General features: G+C 37.3%; 1 long non-coding RNA gene across 3 annotated transcripts in view; it reads left to right on the forward strand.

Annotated features, from left to right (window-relative positions):
- Positions 1-21223, forward strand: part of LOC118220079 — a 173387-nt gene that overhangs the window by 20481 nt on the left and 131683 nt on the right. For all 3 annotated transcript variants that reach the window (XR_004763906.1, XR_004763907.1, XR_004763908.1), the window contains exon 2: positions 18832-18916. This is a non-coding gene — a long non-coding RNA (uncharacterized LOC118220079). The remainder of the gene's footprint in view (positions 1-18831; positions 18917-21223) is intronic.

The following is a 21223-nucleotide window of genomic DNA, read 5'->3' on the forward strand; positions in this document are numbered from 1 at the left end:
CAACCATGCCACATGGGGATAGACTTGCTGTTTCCTTGCTTAGCAATATCTATGAGTAAGTAATACAAACCTTTGCTTATTTGGAAGCAGTATATAAATGATTGAAATAAGTGTATTTAAAACATGAAACCACAACCCATCCAGTCCCACTCAGTTCAGTTAAGCCATGCCATTGTTGAGATTTAATAACAGACTCGTGTCATAATCTGTCTTTCATTTGAGCAACACTGCATTCATTTTAATTATAATGCACAGTCATTTTAATGCTGTGAACGTGATCACTGGCATTGCATGATCTTCCCTGGTTTTATTTTGTTTAATAAGACTTCAAGATACTGTTGTCATTATATTTGCTATTAATGAATCCAGCTGCACCACACCCAGTGATAATACATTAAGTATGACCCCGCCATTTCTCCTGGTGCACTGTGTGCTTTGTGTTGTGCCCTCCTTGCCCAGGAGGAGGCGTTGTCCTTCACTAACGATGCCTGGTACGCTCACGTGCCGTGCTATTGACTACGCCCATGCGCCGTAAATCATTGATTCTGGAAAATAGAGCTCTAAGCGTAATTGAGTTTAGGCCATAACAGATGTGGGTTTCAGCAGTCCAATGGGTCAGGAGTTGTGACTGTTAAAATACTAGAAATTCACCATACTGGTATAGCATCATCATGTGGCAGTCCTACTTGGTCAAGTTACATCTGGAAAATCTCTCTCTTTGTGTGCCACAGTCCATATGAATCAATGAGGCAGCTGACTGAGGAAAGAATGGGTAACAATAGTCCAAAATGGTGGCAAATTCAAAATGGCAGCAACCAATAGGAGCCACTGCAGCAAGTTTAAAATCTCTGCAAAGAAATGTGATTTTTGTGAAGTTTTGAAAATGTTTTTATATTTGGAGTTTGTGTTAAAAGATGTGTTTTGACTGGGCTGATACTTTAGGGCTGGACTAGCTGTCAATATATGTATGGAGATTTGTCACCTTTTGGACTATTTTGTGGAATGTTGTGGAAAGCTGCACCCACTTCAAGTTTATTGGCTTGTCATTTGGCCATCTTTTGATGGCAATGATAAAAAAAAAATGGTTAGAAAAATGGGATGAAACTCTGGGGCTGCTGGTTTCATTGAAGCACTGCTGCTGTTACCTTAGGCAAGGTTGTTAACCTGAATTGCTCCAGAAATATATCCAGCTAATTCTATATAAAATAATGTATGCTGCTAAAGTTGCTCTGGATAAGAGTATCTGCCAAATACCTTTAAAGTAAACGTGACTGGGATAAAATAATGAATGTATGTTCTGTCAATTCATTAATTTTTGAAAAATGCACCATAAAGTTCACCAGGTATGCTCAGCTATGTTGTTGAAAAGACTGTAGGTCAGGGTGTTTAAGAAGGCATAGGTTTACATGCTAAAAGATGTCCATATGAGACCACTGAAACTATGTTACAACCTTTCAATAGGATACAAATTGGCTCAACCATAGCACATTTGATTTGTTCGTCATATGTTATGTCCATAAAACCAGCCACATTTTGATTGCTATGGTTGAACCTGGCAACAAATGCATGTCTTTAAAATAGACTCACCCACTGAATCGCTCAATAGAAAGTCACCCATTGTTGAAACCTATGGTGCAATATAACTAAAATAAATCGCTGTGGTGTAAAAATACAAAAGTTAGGAAAATGGGAGAACCCCTTACTCCATATCATGTTTCAAGATCCACTCTGATAGTTCTGAACAGGGGCTGAAAAATTGCAAGATAAAATGTGAAGTAACATAATTGGATATATAATTGGTAAGGAATATCATAGCTGCAGACCTCCTGCGACAGAATAGATGTTAATACAAGGATATCTTAATTGGCAGATATCTAACAGGGAGAAAATGATCCAAGTCTTCATTATGGAGCCATCGATTATATTGATCAGCATTGTCAGAATAGCCAATGAAGCACAATAGGAATGTATAGTGCAGCAAGTTTGCTGATGTGTGAAATTCAGAAAGTTCCAATCCAATATTGCCTTGGCTGTTTCTAAAGAGGAACATTGTTCCCGTCCCTCTCATGGCTATCATCACTATTCAGGCCCAATAACTTGAAGTACATTGAGAGAGGGTAATTCATAAACTTTTTCAATTCTGTTGGAAGCTCCTAAGAGTAATTCCTTATTAAAAGGCTGAATGAGACAATCACTGAATAGCAAATGAACCAACATGAAATACAAACTTGTACAATCAAATTAGGGTAAACAAAACAAATCCTGTGCTTTTCTTATTTTGAGCCTGATTGAGGGACTGCCACTGTTATGAAAACTCTCCACAATTGGAGTAATGTCATTTCTCAGTTTTCTGTTGAAGCACAGAAAAATTAATTTAACTAGCTGAGATGCCTGATTCAAGACTTTCTGACTTGATACGTCGATGTACTACTTGTATTGTTCTATATGTTTCAGAAGCATAAGGGCATATTTAAATGATGTTTGCTGAATTTGCTATTGATGTTCATTCGCATACCCAGAATTGCATTTTTGTTTCTCAGTACCAATTCACCACAGATTAGTATGGTCCTGTCAGATATTGCCCCACCAGTCTATATTTGGATTTGGTTGGCCTTAAGCCACTTCCTGATTGGATCAGGGCTGTTTTGCTGGCTGGAGAATTATTTAAATTTATTGCCAATGGGAGGTGGAGCATCTTCACTCTGCACTATTGTTTTAGTACAATAAACTCAGAAGAATGAGACAACATTAAAATGATTTCCACCCTGAATGTTCTGAACGTTCTCATGATGCCTATTCCTCTGCCACCAAAGTGCCCAGCAGAAAGAGAAATGACTGCAGAAATTGTGTAATATCTACTCCAAGCATGCTAATGCAGGGGCTTGTGGGATATCCAATGCATAGCAGAGGCATCCTTAATGCAAATGATTGAGGGCTTTCTGTTGAATGTAGATTAAGGCCTCACTGTAATCTCACTGTGAGTTGGAGAGCATTCATTTGGTGTGTACAGCACTAATTCCCTAGTCAGAATATTTTACAATTTGGTATCACCTTTCCATAAATCCATTTGAAAAGATACTGTGTTTTGCTGTTCCACGTTGTAATATATGTAATTTATTGTAGTAGATTTATTTGTGTTTAGTTTAAGTTTAGAAAATCATATTATACAGTAACTGTGCCCACTGGGAACACGTTATTTGCAGAAATGAGCATGTAATCCAAAATGAACAGAAAATATTGGTAAATTCAATATTAGTAGAAAAGTTAGTACAAAATTTACCAGACAATATAAATGACAGTTTTATCTACAGGCCTGCATTTCACATCTGGCTTTCCCTCAGCTTTGTTATCAACACATTTGTAATAGTACATGTCTGAGGAACACACTGTAACTCTTAACACAACCTTTAGAGTCAGCATTCAGACTGAAAGTATGGCAAGTTGAAGGATAAATGCTGTTGCAAAATTGAATTCTATAAAATCATAATTGATGGTAGAGTTAAATACTTTGCATGTACTTATTTATTTTTATAACATTCTCACTTCAAACTTTTATGAATTTATCCTTGGTTTTTCACAGAACTAGCTATAATAATATGAAGTATTTAAGTCTTAATCATACTGTGTGTGTGTGTGTGTGTGTGTGTGATGTATAGTTAGTGCAAGAGGGCAGGGATGTGGCAATCAATCAATCAAAATCTAACAAATCATGCCTTGTAGATGGAGACAGAAAATTCTCAGAGGTCATTCCAGAATCTCTCATACATGTTTGATAGGGCTTAGATCTGGTGACGGAGAAGATCATAACATGAGAATAGCATGATTGCAATGCTCATTAAACCGGGCATGCTTCTGAGGATTGTCACCATAGAAAACATCCCTCACAATAGGACAGAAATACTGCAACAATAACATACTGTAAGCAAACAGGCCTGCTCAGTTTTTCTGCACATAACCTCAAACATGCTGGCATATTAATTGCTTAATTAAATCAGAAGCAACACAGCCTTTCAATATACTTTGTGTCCATCATTTATGCAAGGATTTGGCTAGAACTAATATATCCATAGAACTAATTAATAATTAACCTGTGATTGTGATCAAGATCTGTATATCATCGTCTTTTTTTCCGCAATCACAGTAACAGTGCTCATCTCTTCTGTTCAGTTCTTCTGTAACCAACATTTTGGTATCTACATGTGTTTTGCCTTTGGTCTTTGGCTTTTCATAGGGATTCATTTATCTTGTTGATATCATCTGAACAGCTCAGCTCTGAGGAAATTCTATCCCTCAAATCTGATGACATATCAAGTTCAGCAACACTAACAACATACATCAATCAGACAAGGAGAAGAACTGTTCATTAGACAGTTGACATTTTCCAAATAAGAACTCAAGCTTTGGCCTGTGAGATATTGTCTATCCTTAAAATGGATCTACCCAATTTAAGGTCATGATCTTACTGTCAGTAAATATTTCAAGTCTTGTCTTTGATTAGGTTCATAAATGCCATATTTTGGCCAATCAGAGTACCAGAAATATTGGCCAGTCCCAATTGTCACAGGTCTGCTGCAGTGGGACACAGCTGGTCTTGATAAATGCATGTGTCAACCTTGGTTCTTTTGGTTAGTGCTGCAGAAATACTCCAACAATAAACCTGGCACACACAGGTAGCAGCTATAGTCATTGAGAAGTACAACAGGCTTTTCCTCCAAATACAGGGATGAACTGTGTGACTCAATGTCCTCTAGCATGAAAAGGAGTTACTGGGCGAGTGCATCAAAGTGCACTGCTTGAGGTTCAGTGCTCTTTGTACAGGTATGGGTGGTACAGTGGTAACCCAAGGGACACTGTTCCAAACTGAGCATAAATGGGGAAACTTTTTAACCATCAGCTTGCAGACTTTTTTAATGATTCACCAAAAACTATAGATGCCTAGGTGGTGGTGTGCAGAAATTAAGCATGCATTCAATAAGCAAGAAACAGTGCAACCAGATAGAGTTTTTATGCAGTAACTTTCTTTTTTGAGTCATTTTGTGTGATGCCATCAAACTACTAATTATAATCCAACTCATTTTTAATAAAGTGAAAAACCACCAAGGGAGTAGTGATTAATATTATGCTTTACATTGGAAAAACCTTGAAATATATTTATTGAACAAAGCCAAAGGAGAAAAATTACTATTGCTTGAATGAACTGTTTTCAACCAAGTAGATTGACAGATTGTCCTTTAGATAATATTTCTGTTCTGACAATAAGATTTGATTTAATTAACATAAAACAGCTATTGTATTTTCTGAAAAACAAATGGATAAACAAGAGACTTATGCAAATTTTTATTCCTAAATTTCTATCGTATAGGAATGCTCAATTTATCACCAGATGCAGTTATTCAGAACTGACCTAATATGCATGCATTTTACATTTGCAATGCAATTAGAAGTACCTCCAATGATTCATGGCTACTTCTGCTTGCTGTGTGTCCCAGAATGTGTTGCAGAGTTGGGTGAGCATTATGTGTAATTGGTCTTCTTGGACTAAAATGCATTTATTTTAAATGGTACTGATTAAAGTAATCACATGAATCTGTCATGATAATGATTGAGTAGCCAATATTGATGTTCATTATGCGTTGCCTAATACAACTCATTCAGACTCCCAATGCTAAATGAGGGTGCTGCTTATATTAATGCCAAAATTTGAGAAGATCTATGTGTAACTGCAGTCTCACTTTCTCCAATCCTACAAATGCTCTACAATCTCATCAGCAATGCTCTGCAAAATTATGTGAAATCGCAATACACAGTGAGATCATCTGAAGAAAGTAATCATTTTCTTTTCACTTCTTTTTGATTTATTTTTTAAAAGAACCTGAGTGACAATTCCACTTTCATAGACTATCATTGTTATGAAGTGGCAACAACCTTTTATATTCCTGTAAATATTTTTAATAGGAGCACCTCCATCCCTTACAGCAGTGCTGTAAATCAACTTAAAAAAAGAGAAACGGGAACAGATTATGAACAGATTCATATGTTTCTTCAATACCAATTTATAGATTCTTTGTAAATGCAACTTATTGTCTCACATTTTGCGGCCAATTAATTTTACAAAAGTCTTTCAACAGGGAGTTTTATGTTTTAACTAGCAAAAACATTCCACTGAGTTGTATCTTTCATCTAGCAGCTGTTCTCAGTGTTGTCAAGATTTCCAATGATCATTTTTATTTCAAGCAGCTTTAACAGAGCAAGTGTAGAAAGTATGCATAAGCAAGGTTGATGTAAGGATATTTCTCATAACAGCTCTCCCTGTCTTTCAGTAGAGGGTGCTAAGAAACTGCTAAGAAGAGGGATTTGGTGGTCTAATGGCCTTTTGAAGTTTTTACCAGCCTTGTGGCCTGCAGAATGGATACCCAACATCAAGTCTTTTTTTCTTTACATTCCTTTACATTACATTGTTTAATAAGAAAATACACAACCATCCACTTTTTGAGCTTTGCAAATTCTGCAGCATGTACTAGGTATATCTACGGTATGTAGGATACATTAAGAGAACATCTGCAGGGTGCAGCAGAATTTTGCTGCTGGCACCGATATCAAAATGAGCTATAATTGTAAGAAGCACTACAATGGAAACATTGTCATTTAATGACCATCATTTATATACTGCAGTTGGCTACTTTGAACAGACTACTTTGATCAGATGTTGTTATTGGCAGATGTAGATAATTGTACAATGGGGAGAATTATTTATTGTTGCACTGGAGCATTTGTGATGGCAAAATCAGCATAAAAAAGAAAAAATCAAAATAACCCATGTTTGGTGCTTTATTGTGTGGAAATGTGAAGTTGTATCTGAATTCTGTGTGTTTGCATGAGGTCAGGAGAAACAGAGGAATGTTCGTAAGTGCTGAGAGTCCGTGGTCATTGAGGTTATTTCTGGCAGAAACCCTGTAAAGTGCCAAACTCTCAGTGCTTTATGGGTATGGGACATGCTTCGCCAAGCCATAACTTGGTAGATGGCATACCAGTCATCCAAATAAATCCTTAAAAATATATACAGATCTCAATAAAAGTTCTGCAATACACTCAAGCCATTGCAAGTTCCTATTTTACCCTGGTGCTCAATTGCACTATAAACAGAAACTTATAACAGGTATCAAACTCTGTATAAGTAGTCTGATTTTACTGTACAAAACAATACAAAAATGAGAATAAGGTGCCTGAAAATTATTAAGAAGTGCCCAGAGGGATATCCCTCTAAAAATGCTTTGACTGCAGACTACAGAACCTATCACTCAAGAAGTGAGCACTTGCCAGAACATTCTGCACTATCACTGAATAATCAAATTATTTTCTAAAATTATCTTATGGCTGTTTAAATCATTTCCATTTCTGGGCGCCCTCATATTTATATTTTAGGTTATCCCTATATCCTGTGTTTATTTTTCTATTTGTGGTATGCTTATATGACACCCACGAGTGGCTTCATGGACACTAGTGGTATAAATAATATTGAAATGATATTTTAAAATAAATATTTTTATATTCCTATTGGTACATATGATGATCTTTTTAATGTATATATTTAACCGCTTCGGTCTGATTAGAATTGTTCAAGCTATTTCACGTGTAATGTGATGTAATCATTTTATCTATAGTTATGGAGTCCTCCTAGCACTCTGCTGGAGGTAATAGGAGTTTTGTAATGGCCTCAAGGGGGAGCTGTTGCGGTAGCGTGGGCGATGTTATGTGGGACTTCCATTTTCTCTCTCTATTCCTGATGAAGAGACTTTTTAACGGCAGCTGAAGTTTGAAAGTCTTCTTTTTCTTTCCATATAATCTCAGGTTTGTAAAGTAATATAAGCACTCCCTATCAAGAAGCCATTGTATGCCAATTTTAAGATGTTTGTTTAATCAGTATGTGGTATATCAAATGTAAAAGTTACAATAATTACTATTTAAACATACAGGGAAAGCTAGCTACGCTAGCTTACCTCACGTCAAGTGAATGCAGTTAACGTATCCATGGTGACGGTTAATGTGGCTAACGCTAACATTCATAATTAGTTGCCTTTGAAACTATTTTATTTTACACGTTATACATGTATATTCAGTGTTCTAATATCAATTACATTTTATGGTCAACCTACCGTTCAACTAAGAGTGGAACCGTATGGGTTTTATATTTCTACGTTCACCTCATTCCTGTTATCTAAATACAGCTAGCTAGGTTAGCGCCAGAGTAGTAGCCAGAGCCATGGAAATGCTAACGTTAGCATGTATGCTAGCTCATTTTAACAATTTCAGCTCTCTAATATTAAAAAAAAAACTTCAAAAGTAGTGCCTCTGTCTTAGTGAGGTCACTTAATGTTGTAAACATCTTCATAGAAGTCCTGCTGAGGTGCGTTCAAGTTCAGCGAACAAGTCGAACGTTTGCAAACTATTTCAAACTTTTTTACCATTAGCTTTGTGTTGGCCGCGAACGTTTGCAAACATAAGCGAACGGTCTGAAAAGGTAGTTTGCGGCAAACAAAAATGGACGCTGGACTGAGGGAAATGTTACCAGACTGGTATTTCAATTGAAGATGCCGTTTAGTGTGATCAGTTTTTTCAATAATGTTATTTCTAACGCTGGCAATATTATTATTGTTCGCTAGCTAGCTATTGTTTTTTTTTATCATCAATGATCTCACAAGTGTGTGAGTACAAACGCTCTCGTCGCCATGTCTGTTTATGTTTAATGCAAACAATTTGGAATGTTCGTAAAAAGCTGTTCAAATTGCACTGTTCAAAGAAAACATGTTCGCCACGAACATTCGCCTCTGTTCGCTGAACTTGAACGCACCTCTGGTTTATCAGTACTCCATATGGACATTATCCATATGACAAGGCAGCTGCACATCTAATCCAGTATGAGTGTCACAAGAGAAAATCATATAATATGAATTCAGTATTAATGTGGATTGTAAAAGCGTATTGAGTTGTGTAGTTTTAATTGAACTTTGTAAAATTATTGTATTTGTTTCTTATGTAATATCTATAGGCCTGTATTCATGTAATGCCATGATGTTTACATGAATTGTATAACACCCCTCCCCACCCACTTTGTTATAATAAATTTCATTCCCGATGAAGAGCTTTTTTAAGGACAGCAGAAGTTTGAAAGTTTCTTTTCTTTCCATATAATCCCAGGAATCAAAACATTATGATTGCCACCTCAAATCCTGAGGTGTGTTACACTTAGGTGTATCAGCATGTCTGTCAGTTCGACAGTTGGGACAAAACAGCCAGATGCAATATGAAATCTAAAAAATTGCATTTAATTTAAAATGGCAATTAATTAATCACCAATAGAACAGAATATGATATGGGGGAAATACTAATAAGAAAATGGTAATAATAATAATAAAAGCATAAAATGTATCGGCAGTGTCAGCATTAACTGATATCTGCCTTGGGAAATTCATAATTGTTTCTGGTTTTTTCCAGAGGGTCTGAGTTTGACATCATACGTCTTCAGCCTTGAAACAAGATAACATCAGTGAGTGTAAAAGGCAGAAAACCATTCAATTTTGTTAAATTAAATGCGTTTCATCACACTGGCACAAATACACTATATTTGATTCTATTTAATTTAATAGTGCTTTTTACGGAGTTGTTGTCACAAAGATGCTTTGCAGAACATGCAGGAAGTATTTGGCAAGGCTAAAACCCCCAATATTGAGCAACTGGGGAAAATAAGGTGTGTGTGTGTGTGTACGTACACACACACACACACACACACAGTATTACAGCATTTGCACTAGTGCGTAGGGTGCATGAAAATTATGATAACTGTTACAGAGGTGTGACTTATTAGCGTTCTGTCTAGGTTCTCTCTTTCTCTCTTGCTTTCACACCCTATTTGTTATCTTCCCCGAAGTGCTCTGTGTCTATTGCTGTCATCTCTCATTTCCATTTCTAATGTATAATAGCAGCTGTTTTATAATAATTTATTATACTAGAAGACAGGAATGAATGTGTTGTTTACAAGATACCATGCAGTTAATTGGTTTCTAGATTTGAGTATAACTGCTCTGGAACAGCATTTTTAGAGATGTCGTGACTGGTGTTTTTTTTTCTTTTCTTTTTCTATTCCAAGCCCCTGTTTGGTTTGTTAAAGTAAGTGTGAAATAACCATTGGTTACATTGGTCACCTGACCAATTTGCATAATATTTAGTATGGAGCACATTTGGACAAAGCTTTATTTATATATTGGTTGTAATATCAAAAAATGGTCAAATGAAGGGCCAATGACTTTGCATATGTGGAGTTTTCAAACTTAAAGTAATGATCTCGAAGATTTTCATTAAAATAGATAGTGACTTAACAGACATTTATCGCTGAATTAGGTAACACAATGGTGATTGAGCCTATTATTATATTAATTAATATTATTATTATTATAATTTATGATTAAAGAACTGGGTGTCTGTGGCGACATTCCCGAGAAAAAATAACAAGCGGCGCATAGATAGTGACGCGTTTTCCATCACCCATCAGTGGTTGGTCCGCCAGAGAGGGTAGGCGGAGCTAACGCAACAGGCTTGCTCTTCAACTCACTTGTGTGTGAGCGGCATACTGTTTTTTTCGGTGTCTGCCAGCGTTACGATAACAGAGAAGGGGGCGGGGGGGTGGTTATGGAAAGTTTTTGTGTAACATGAGAGGTCATATTATTTGTTGATGTAGATTTCGTATTACATTTGATGACAATGTAACGTTACTAAATTACATAGCTATTTGCACAGCTAACGCTAGCTACCGGACCATGTCAATAAAGGCATTGTTAGTTTAGACAACATTGCGCACAGTATCCATCTCTCATATCAGGTAACGTTGCGTTAGCTAGCTAGCTAATGTAATTAGCACGATCTAATGTCAGCTAACAATTAGAAAAAATGCTAGCTAACGCTACCGACTGGTGCCAACCTTGCAAACCGTCTCTCGAATGCAATGCTACCTTGTTGCAGCGTTGCCGTGTAGCTAACTAAAGGCCAGTTCAGATCAATGATTCGCAACGAGACTGGATGCAACTTGCAAAATTCCAAGACGTCTGATTGTAAACGTTCTAAAACTGCACTTGGCGATTTGACAAGGTGGGTCTTTTGAGACCCCAGGCAATGGCTTCAGACGCTCTGCAACTAACCAGTTCACACCGCTGCAATTTTCTCTGCAACATTCTAAAACCATTTCGTCTCGTTGCAAATCATTGATCTTAACTGGCCTTAACGTTACCGTTATTTATATTGCCATCAAGTTCATCAATATATAAGCCGGGGTATAGGTGGAGCAGAGCCGGGTCTGATTTCTGTGTAAAGATGTCAAGCCGGAGAAAACTAAATAAAAGAATACGGCAGTATGGATTAGCGTCGTTATTATTTTATTACCCTTCCTCATATGTTCCTTCAGCCTTGATGCCCTTTTTTGATGGAATCTGCTTGGTTTTTGTTTTATTCTTCTTATTCTGATTGCTAATTTAACACCCAGCTCAGCTTTATTCTTGAACAGTTTAGCTAGCAAAACCAGAAACAAGGCAGTTTCAAAAATATCACACAACAATCATTCACGATGATGATGCACGAGATACATAATTGCACGAGCCACAGCGAATCCTGCGAATTCTTCTCTGCAGTGTAAAGATGTTCATACCGAGCAAAAGGTGGATAAAGAACGTTTGTGGAAATGGATCATCACTAATTCTACCCCAGGTCTGCTACAGCATTTTTAACCCGGCTCGGCAGTGTAAAGACAGCTTAAGTTAGCCTAATGTTAGACAATGAATGAGTATGTACATAACGTTACTTGTATAACAACCATTTTTTATTCAGTAAATAATAAGTGTAATAGTTGGCGTGGCCCAGGTGCCAACTGACTGACGTTACACGGTGACACTGGTTGGATCTATGGGAATTGAGGTCCCAAAACACCTGCAATTACCGCTTCTCGCCATTGGTACCGCCAAAGAGAACTAAACTGAAATCTTCGAGATTGTAACTTTAAGATAGTGATGCACCTAGAAATATGTACATTTGCATATGATCCAAAGTTGTCAGCCATTAGCTACAAGGAGCAAATAAAAATGCAGTATTGCTCTGAGTCCCTAACAGATTGACCTATTCTCATTCATTTTTGCCAATACATAAATCTAGGCTCATAGAACACTACATGCAAGAGCTCACATGACTTGACCTATCAGGATATAACAAACATTCTGGAACCTTTATCAAAAGCCAAATGATATATATGGCAGCACTGTCTTCACTGTAGCTAAGGTTGCTATAATTACATACTTTTATTTTATTGTATTTATGCCCACTGTTAACTTCTCATCTAATCTTCAGCAACCAAGTGTTCAACAAACCTATTAATCAGATTTTTTCTAGACCGTTCCTTTAAGCTGGTATTACCTAACTGAGATTGAAAGACATGAATGACAGTACTTTCAACCAAGGCAATTACTCTACCTGAGTATGGCTGGGAAAAAAGATCTTGTTAGATTAATCTAAACTGAAATCCCTTCTTGGGGGGATTGTATTGGGGGGCTGAGTTTTATCCCAATTTCAGTTGCTCGTTTAAGAATAAATGCTGCCAGGGATTGTCCATAGTGCATTTCTAAGTCCTACTTGTATAATATGCAGAATTTAGCACAATGATTTTTGGTTTGTATGATTTTGAAGATAAATTCTAAATATTAATTAGATGATTTAATTTAAATAGAAGGTATCACTGGTACTTTAGATAGCACCCTTTTCCCTGCAGTGTGTGACAGTCTCTTTTAATCACTGATTTGTCACTTTAAAGATCAACCATTTAAATGCTAGATTTACAGAAGAGAATATAAAAAGCTACTGGTTCTGTTTTTGATGTCATATCAATCCTCCTGCATGGTATTTTGATTCAAAATCTGGTGAAGCTGCGAGAACAGAAAATGGATGATCATAAATTTTCTCTTTGTGAATATCTGACATGACTTTACTTCTTGGCCATTTATACAAGGACATTGCTGGAAAATATTCCCAGCTCAAATAGAATGAGCTAGCTAGATAAGATAACTACCATTCTGTAACTTAAACACTTAGGGCCATATTTACTAAAAAGTTGTGGTGCTTCTATGGATGCTATCACAACAAATAGTGTTTCTCCATATTTACTAATTGTGGTGAATGGAAAGTGTGGAGAAAGGAATGGAACAGCCCAAAGCATACCATCTCATCTTTGAAATATGGAGGAGGTAGTGTCCTGGATTTGCCATGCATAGCTACTCCTGGAACAGGCTCACTCCTTTTTATTGATGGTGTAATGGAGGATGGCAGCAGTAGGATGAATTTGGAAGTGTACACACATATTTTGTCTGGCTATGTACAAAGAATTTCCTCCAACCTCATTGACCATCACTCCACCCTGCAGCAAGACAATGACCCCGAACACATTGCCAATGCTACTGTTCATCAATGGGAAAATGTGGAAAGTTTTGGACAGGCCAAGTTAGACACCTGCTTTAAATCCAGATCTGTATGCATTTCACTTTCTGAAGAGGAGACTGAAGAAAGAAATCCCATAAAACAAAGGTCAACTGAAAGTGGCTGCAGGGAAGGCATGGAAAGGCATTTCCAAAGCAGATACACTGACATTACCAAACATTTGGGTATCATACATTTCATGCAATTATTTAAGGGCTATCCAACCAAATATTAGAATTTCTTGCTTTATTGTATTAATTGTTTTATATTGTAAATGGGGGGACTCAACACAAAAAACTGCCATTTCTGTAAAATTATAAAACATATATATATCTAAATGCCATTAAATAAAAGCTGATTGTACAGTCGTCTCATATTCATCTTTTCATCTCAAATCCAGATAGCAAAAATGACAAATTTCATTCTACCATTACTTTTGGGGGGCACTGTAGGGTGTACCTAATAAAGCAGCCACTGAGTGAATGCATGTATTTGTGTGTTATATCAGTAGCAAATGCATTCCTTTCCAAATCTTTGACACTTGTTTGATCTTAAATCGATTAATGTACACACTCAGTCTTCTAATTGATACACCCCATTTTCAGACATTGTGTAAACTACAGTATTTTCAGCTCAGTGTTCCTGCTCAACCTTCCTGTAATGTTGATTTATTTGTAAATAAATCTAGGATACATTATAATTCTGGATATAGTAATAGATCCTCAATGGAATCTGTTATATGTTAAAACTACTTTTAAAATGCAAGCAACCTTCAGCTTTGAATGCATCAGTCTCATTTGCTTACGCCTCTCAGGTTTTCTTACCATGCATAAATTGTCCTTGCGCTATATATGTGAGGTATTGGATGTGGGCTCCATTAGAGTTTTGGTTCCGTGCTTTTGATGCTCAACTCTGCTGACTAACTGTGGCTGAGGAACTAGCCAGCACCACAGTGCATAACCTTTGTCAGGACATATTGATCTCTTTTTAATTGCATGGGGAGTGAAAGTCAGCATTCACTGCAGAATGACTGAAGACAAACAATTAGTTCAGCTAGCACACTAATGTCTCTGAAGGGGAGAAATCACTTCCCAAATGCTTTAAAATATGATTTAATGCCATAGTATTCTTGATTTGTTTTAAACACTTGTTTTGGACATAAATGGCTGATATATGGCGACCTATACATTATCGTTGAATGACTTTGCTCCTTAAAAAATAATATTGATAAGCTCATATTAAGTAAGATATTATCTACATAAGTAGGTCAGATTGAACAGTGATAAAATCTAAAATCTAGATTGTAGAAGGAAAGAATGCTCCATACATAATAGTACCTGTTTCTGAATACATACCTTATGAAGTTGTGCAACTGAATTTCCCGAATTGTTTCATTAGAATTTTTTTATTTGGTAAATTTCAAGGAAAGTCTCAAGAAAGAGGGGTTCAACACGTTCAAACACAAGCTTTATAAAATCCCATGACTAATCATATATAAAGATTTAAAAAATATATATATTTTTTTTTAAATATGCAGATTGGAATTTTGGTATTGTTCCATGTCTCAAGAACAGGTTGATGGCAGTAGTAATCCTTTGTTAAAAGCCAAATCAAAGGCTAAATCATGCTTCATGCAGAATGAATGAAATAAAATCTTAATGAAGATTTCACTCTATCTGCTAAATTTTTATACATATCCACAATTTCTTGATGTGTGTGTAAACTACAATCTCATAAAAAACACGTTTTCAACTTACAAAAATGCCAAGTTACTCACACATACAAGACATACACCGTCTATAACTCATTCATTCAGACTGCCAAAATCCAGGCCTGCCATTAAAAGTATTGATATCAAAATAACGCCAAGTTACGGTACTACAAACAATATAGGCTATCTTGCCTCCCCGAAATTAAATAAGATGTATTCCAAACCAGTGCTACCCAATATTTCCTCAATTCTTTTCACAGGCCAAACATATGTGTGGATGGCTTTGTCACAGTCAAGATTGATTGAATAGGCGTCTATATTTACTAGAATTATCTGCAGGTAGGAATCCTCTTCGCTGTTTTGCTAAGCTAGAACCGGAAAACTTGATAGTGGAGAATAGGAGCAGATGCATATGTCCCAGCAGGCTTTGCATATGAGAAAATAACAACAGCGTGAGAGAAATTAGGAGAAATCATGAAATTGCATAGTTGAAACAATATGTTTTTAGCAGAATGGGCATGTAGGTGAAGGTTGACATGATCACAGATTATGGTGCGAAGTAAATGAAGTGACCATGAGCGAGCTTAGTTTCCTTATCGAATGGTATATATAACAGTCTGTATAAAGTATTAGTCGTTAAAGTGGAGGGTTAAGTAACGTGTGAAATCTATTGCACTGATGTGCTCTTCTCATGTTCAGTAGTAGTAGTTATAATTATGAGTGAGTCATGATTTTAAATGCAATGTTTTAATGGGGAGTTGCAGAACGTACATACGTAGTAACTGTTTGTATGTGGCTAGATAGAGAACAGGGCGAAGTAACATGAAGAACATGTAGAAACGTGGCATTTGCTGATAAAGTTTTGTATGGTAGCCAAGTGAAGAAATATAGTTAGTAGAAATGGCACAGTGGTGAACTGGTGTAACTTTTTAATAAAAGGAATACATTTGCCGTCATGAAATGCATATGGGTGGTCGTGAGTGAGTTTTGGTAAAGCAAATATAAGCGTAAGAAAACGTTAGTGTAAAAGAGGAAATTATCTGCCTGAGGGTGAGGCGGGATTCAATCCTTCAACCGGAGGTTTACCAGTCTGTGACTTTGTTAGTGCAGCACCATGACATAGCTATGCAATGCGTGAAATACCATTAGCAAACCTGCCCGTGGTTTTAAAGAAGAACACAGGCCAGTAAGCACAGAAGAGCACCCGTTGAATCCATATGGCTTTGCAATATTGTAGCCGGTTAATAACTGAACGTGCAGATGGTACGTCATAATGCAGTGTATACGTTCGGTGAACGGCGGGTATATATGGTGCAAAAGCAATAATTGAGAAGTAGTAGACAATTATTAGTGAGGGTAAAAGCAGGTTAAAGAAACTTGTTCCTAGCTGGGCTTGAACCTAGGACCCCATGTTCTCAAGATTGTAACCTTGCCCACTAGGCCACAGGCAGAATAGCTGTTTAAACTGGAAATGTTTCAAAATAAAAAGGTATGGGTATTTTGCGTGTGTATGCGAGTTTTTGATTGGGTCGTGTAGGTGAAGATTTGGCTGGTGTCGGTAAAATGTCCAATGGGGAGACATGTTAGTGGCGGCAGGAAAAAGAAGAATGAGAAGAAGAAGAAGGAGAAAACACAAAATCCCCTTAGTTTGGGGCTTTATTGTGTGGACATGTGAAGTTGTTTATGAAATCTGTCTGTTGAAATGGGGTCAGAATATACAGAATGTAATGTTTTTAAGGGCTGAGTGTCTGTGGCTGTTGTGGTTATTTCTGTGGGGAACCCTGAAAAGTGCCGAACTCTCGGTGCTGTATAGGTATGAGGCATGCCACTGCCAAGGCGTAACTTGGCGGGATTTTTTTTTGGTTTAATACATTTTCTCCCCTCTTGGTTGAAGCCCCACTTTAACTGTATGTTTGATTTGCATAAGCTTAAAGGGATACATTAAAGAGAAAATCAAAAAGCTTCCTTGGGTGAAATATATATTCATCTATTAGGCTATGTGCTTCCTCAAACTTCCCAAATTCGTATTTTGTGAAGACAAGCTCCTGAACATGAGCTGGGAGCAGTCTAGAGTGATGGGGAGACACAACACCCCTTGCTACACTGAAAAGTTTTTGTGAAGAAAATTGCACAAATTGCCTGTAGTTCTATACTGAATCAAATTATTATTTTTTTTATTTTATTTTAAAATGTTATTTCCAGCACACATATTTAGGAAAGTCATGGAGGGAGCAGAATATAGCATTTACATTAAAGGAATTTTAATTTTAAGTCCCCAAAGTTGGATGGCCTTGTTCTGGTGGGAAAAAAAATCCAAATCCAAAAAAATTGTGGCCTATTTCAGGAGGAGATAACATTATTTGAGTGTTGCCGAATATTGTATTGCTAACCCTTGCAGTGTTCTGTTAAAATATAATGATAATATAGAACAGTCTCTCTATGGATGATGAAAAGGCAATCATAAACTGTATAGCACCCCTCCCCACTCACATACTGGTCGACAGCAAATAATTCCAAACATGACAGCGGAATAATTGACACCCTTTTCTTAAATGGATGAGCATTAATAAGGCCAGAGATGCACATAAAGCATGCATTAATACAAAAATCTATATCATTGGAAGGATTGACCTTGCTTCTTCAATTATAATTTAGGACAGGATACTTCCCTACCATGTGGTTGGTGTTCAGAATATTTTAAGTTACGGCATCATCTTTTATACATTTACTTTCACAGTCTCTGTCAACTCTCATTAAAAGAAATTGGTTTAATCTAAAATAAGAACTCAAATTTTCAGTATCAAACATGTAAAACTTAAAATAGGTTTATCTCTCTGTGTATCATGTTCTAACATTATTTGATAACTTTGATGTATGATTAATCAAAATTCAATTATTCATTAGAAATGTTCACTATATCCCGACTTTTTGATGTTTGCTTTTAATAATTGAAAACTATTAATAAACTGACAGCACTAATTTTCAGGACCAAAGAAAAAATATTACTTATACATCTAAAGTGGAGGGATATCTTTTTCTACGTGGTCTTTGTAACTATTGCCTCTGTTCAAGCCTGGATTTTATGTTATTTATTACACAGTTCCTCACTGATGTATCTTTATGTTCTCTAAGAGAATGCAAACACTTTGGCCCTTGAAATGCAAAATGTTTTTTTCCAGTTTTATTGAATACCACTATGCACACACATACTGTATCAAGCTCATCTTCTTACCTTATACAATGAAGGAATGTACTGTTCCCTGCACAAATATTCAGACCCTTACACAGTTTTCAGACATTGAAAACATGACACTTAGGGTAATTCATTCTTTTTTTTTTATTTTTTACATTTCATCTTGGTCAACACACCACAGTATGGGTCAGCCTTGCTGACAGGGTGAGCTGTCTAGGAGACAGAATAGCAAATGAACTCTACTATCTTTGGGCACATCATCACCTACTATCTTTGGGCACATCATCACCCGCTATAAATACAGCTGCGTGTCTGCCCACGCTTTTTTTGCCTCCTATTAGATAAGTGAATGTTGTGTGATGGACCACAATTGCATTAGAAAATGTGCTAATATGCCTGTGTTCTTTTATTGTGTGTTTCACAGGCTTGTTTCGTGTGGCTGTTTATTGAGTAAAACCCAGAAGATTGCACATTGGCCAAGCGGAGCCTCTTCTCCAAGAGGGAAAAAGGTACCATATGTGGCTGGCATAGCTTGTGTGTAGATAGATAGCTCAGTTGGTCGGCTATAGCTGTGCTTTTTGGGAGACCCTAGTTCAAGTACAGATTGGTACATTGATGCCAGATTGGTATTAATAATTTGTTTGCATATATAGTAATCTTAATTAGTATTTTTGGAGAAGGAAAACACTGACAGGAGCCTCTGCATCTGAGAGGGCGCATGCTGCCTTAAGTTACTCCACCCTCTCGCAATCCTGAAGTTTTCTGCAATGTCACAAGTTGTTTGGTGTATAGAGTTGGGTGCCTCGCCTAAAGATGACGTCCTGCCTGCCCAGGGCTCTGTTGCAGTTCTGAGAGGGAATAGGGGTCTCTTAGGAGGAAGCATGCCAGAAGGCATTGTAATAGTTTGCTGCAGCTGCAACTCAGGAGACCATACATGAGCTTGTGGCATGGTGACAGTGGCCCTCTCTGTGTGGCAAATTTTGACGGCACCAACGGCACACAGCGCTTCTGGGACTCATACAACCCATTCTGCCCATTTTGGTGGATGAGGGGGAACCTTAACCAGCTCTTGTGATCGGGTACATTAATGTTTCATTCATCAGGGAAGTGTCCATTTTGGTGTCTCGTCCAATAATTCAGTGCCAGTGGCGTGTCCTGTCGCTGACAGTTGTCAGCCTTAGTGAGCACATTTTACAGTACAGCATCTCCATCACTGGTGTCAGTGTACCCGGTTTCCTTGGGTTCTCAGGACCATAGACTCATGTTACAGACTACAATTAAAAAAACCCCAAACCCTCCTGTTTTCAGGTTGTCATTCCCACCATACTAAGGGACAAAGAAGGTTCTCAGGCTTATTCATCAAAGTTAAAATCTCTTTTAGAAATAGGAGCAATAACATCTTTGCCCTAGGAAGGGGCCAAAGAGTATTTTTATTCAATCTTTTTCTCTCTATCAAAAACTGTCTGTGAAGGTTCCCCCCTTCCGGGCCTGTGGGGCTCCTCATGGAAAAGAGTTAATGTGAACCTCCTTGAGATGGAAGCAGTGTTTTTGAGCCAAGGTCCTGCTCCCTGCTCATTGCTCCAGACGTGAATGGTCTATCTGATGGAATTGCTTGCAGGGGCAATGGAGGGTCTCCCTGTCAGAGCAGACATTTAAATTTCTGAACCTGTTCAGAAGTAGTAACAGTTGGAAAAAATATATTAGGCTATACAGTTAGCTAACGTTAGACTGCTAACCAACCTGTCAAAATTAGCTAAATAAGGGCTGGCAGAAAGCAGAATATAAACAATCTAATAGCCATTATAATTTACATTGTATCCACCAGTGATCAAAATAATTGTCTAAACTATTTGCAAAAGTTGAATTTCGTTTTATATTTGTATATTGAGCTGAATGACATTGACAGATATCCAATGCTGGCAAAATTGACAAAGCACAGCTACACAGTGCAGACCGTGTGGTCACATGGTGTTGGGTGAAGGTGGCTGGTATCTGCTATATGCTGATGTGGGAGCAGTTGTAAATTTCCCCTCATTATTATTATTATTATTATAGTATAGTAGTATTATTATTACAATAATTGTCAGCACTCATATCAAGGGTAACTTGTGAAGGCTAGTGTGATGTAACATTCTAGAGATTCTAGAACAGCTGGTGCACAAGCAGAAAAAACTCACTCTGTGCAGCAGTTGAAACAATTTAAGAACTTAGATGCAAAAGAGTTAATGTTCTGCCAGGGCTACCATTTGACCCCTTGACCAATTTAAGTTTGATACACTTCTTACTTGAAGCAGTTTTTTTGCTTACCATGCAAGGTGTGTGAATGACTTACATGCACTACACCCTTTATATCTGAGGATGGATGGAGAGGGCTCTGCCATTTCTTTTCTTCCAAATCCTGCTTTTCGACCTAAATGCCTCCCTCAGGGTTTTGTCTCTCGGACATTGCTTTTGAAGGCCTTACATTCTCGCTATCATGGCTTTCCATAAGAAACCAAATAGTCCTGAACAGGCACTTAGAAGCTGTGATGCTCACAGATGCACAATCAGGTAAACAGATAATCTGCTCCTCTGCTACACGGATTCTATGTGGTGTCAGGCCGTGTCTAAGTAGCATCTGGACCACTGGGTTGTGGACACAATAGCTATAGCCTACAGCCCACTCCACAAGGGGTGTTAACAGGGCATTGCTGTATAATGAGCATGCATGCTCAGTCAACCTACCCTGTATAAGTAAAGGTTAATAAATAAATAAATAAATAAATACACATCTGAAATCAGTGTCCTTTAAGGTGGATTTCTGTCTGCATAATGTG

This window comes from Anguilla anguilla, chromosome 2 (assembly GCF_013347855.1).
Source record: "Anguilla anguilla isolate fAngAng1 chromosome 2, fAngAng1.pri, whole genome shotgun sequence".
Classification (NCBI taxonomy): Eukaryota; Metazoa; Chordata; class Actinopteri; order Anguilliformes; family Anguillidae; genus Anguilla; species Anguilla anguilla.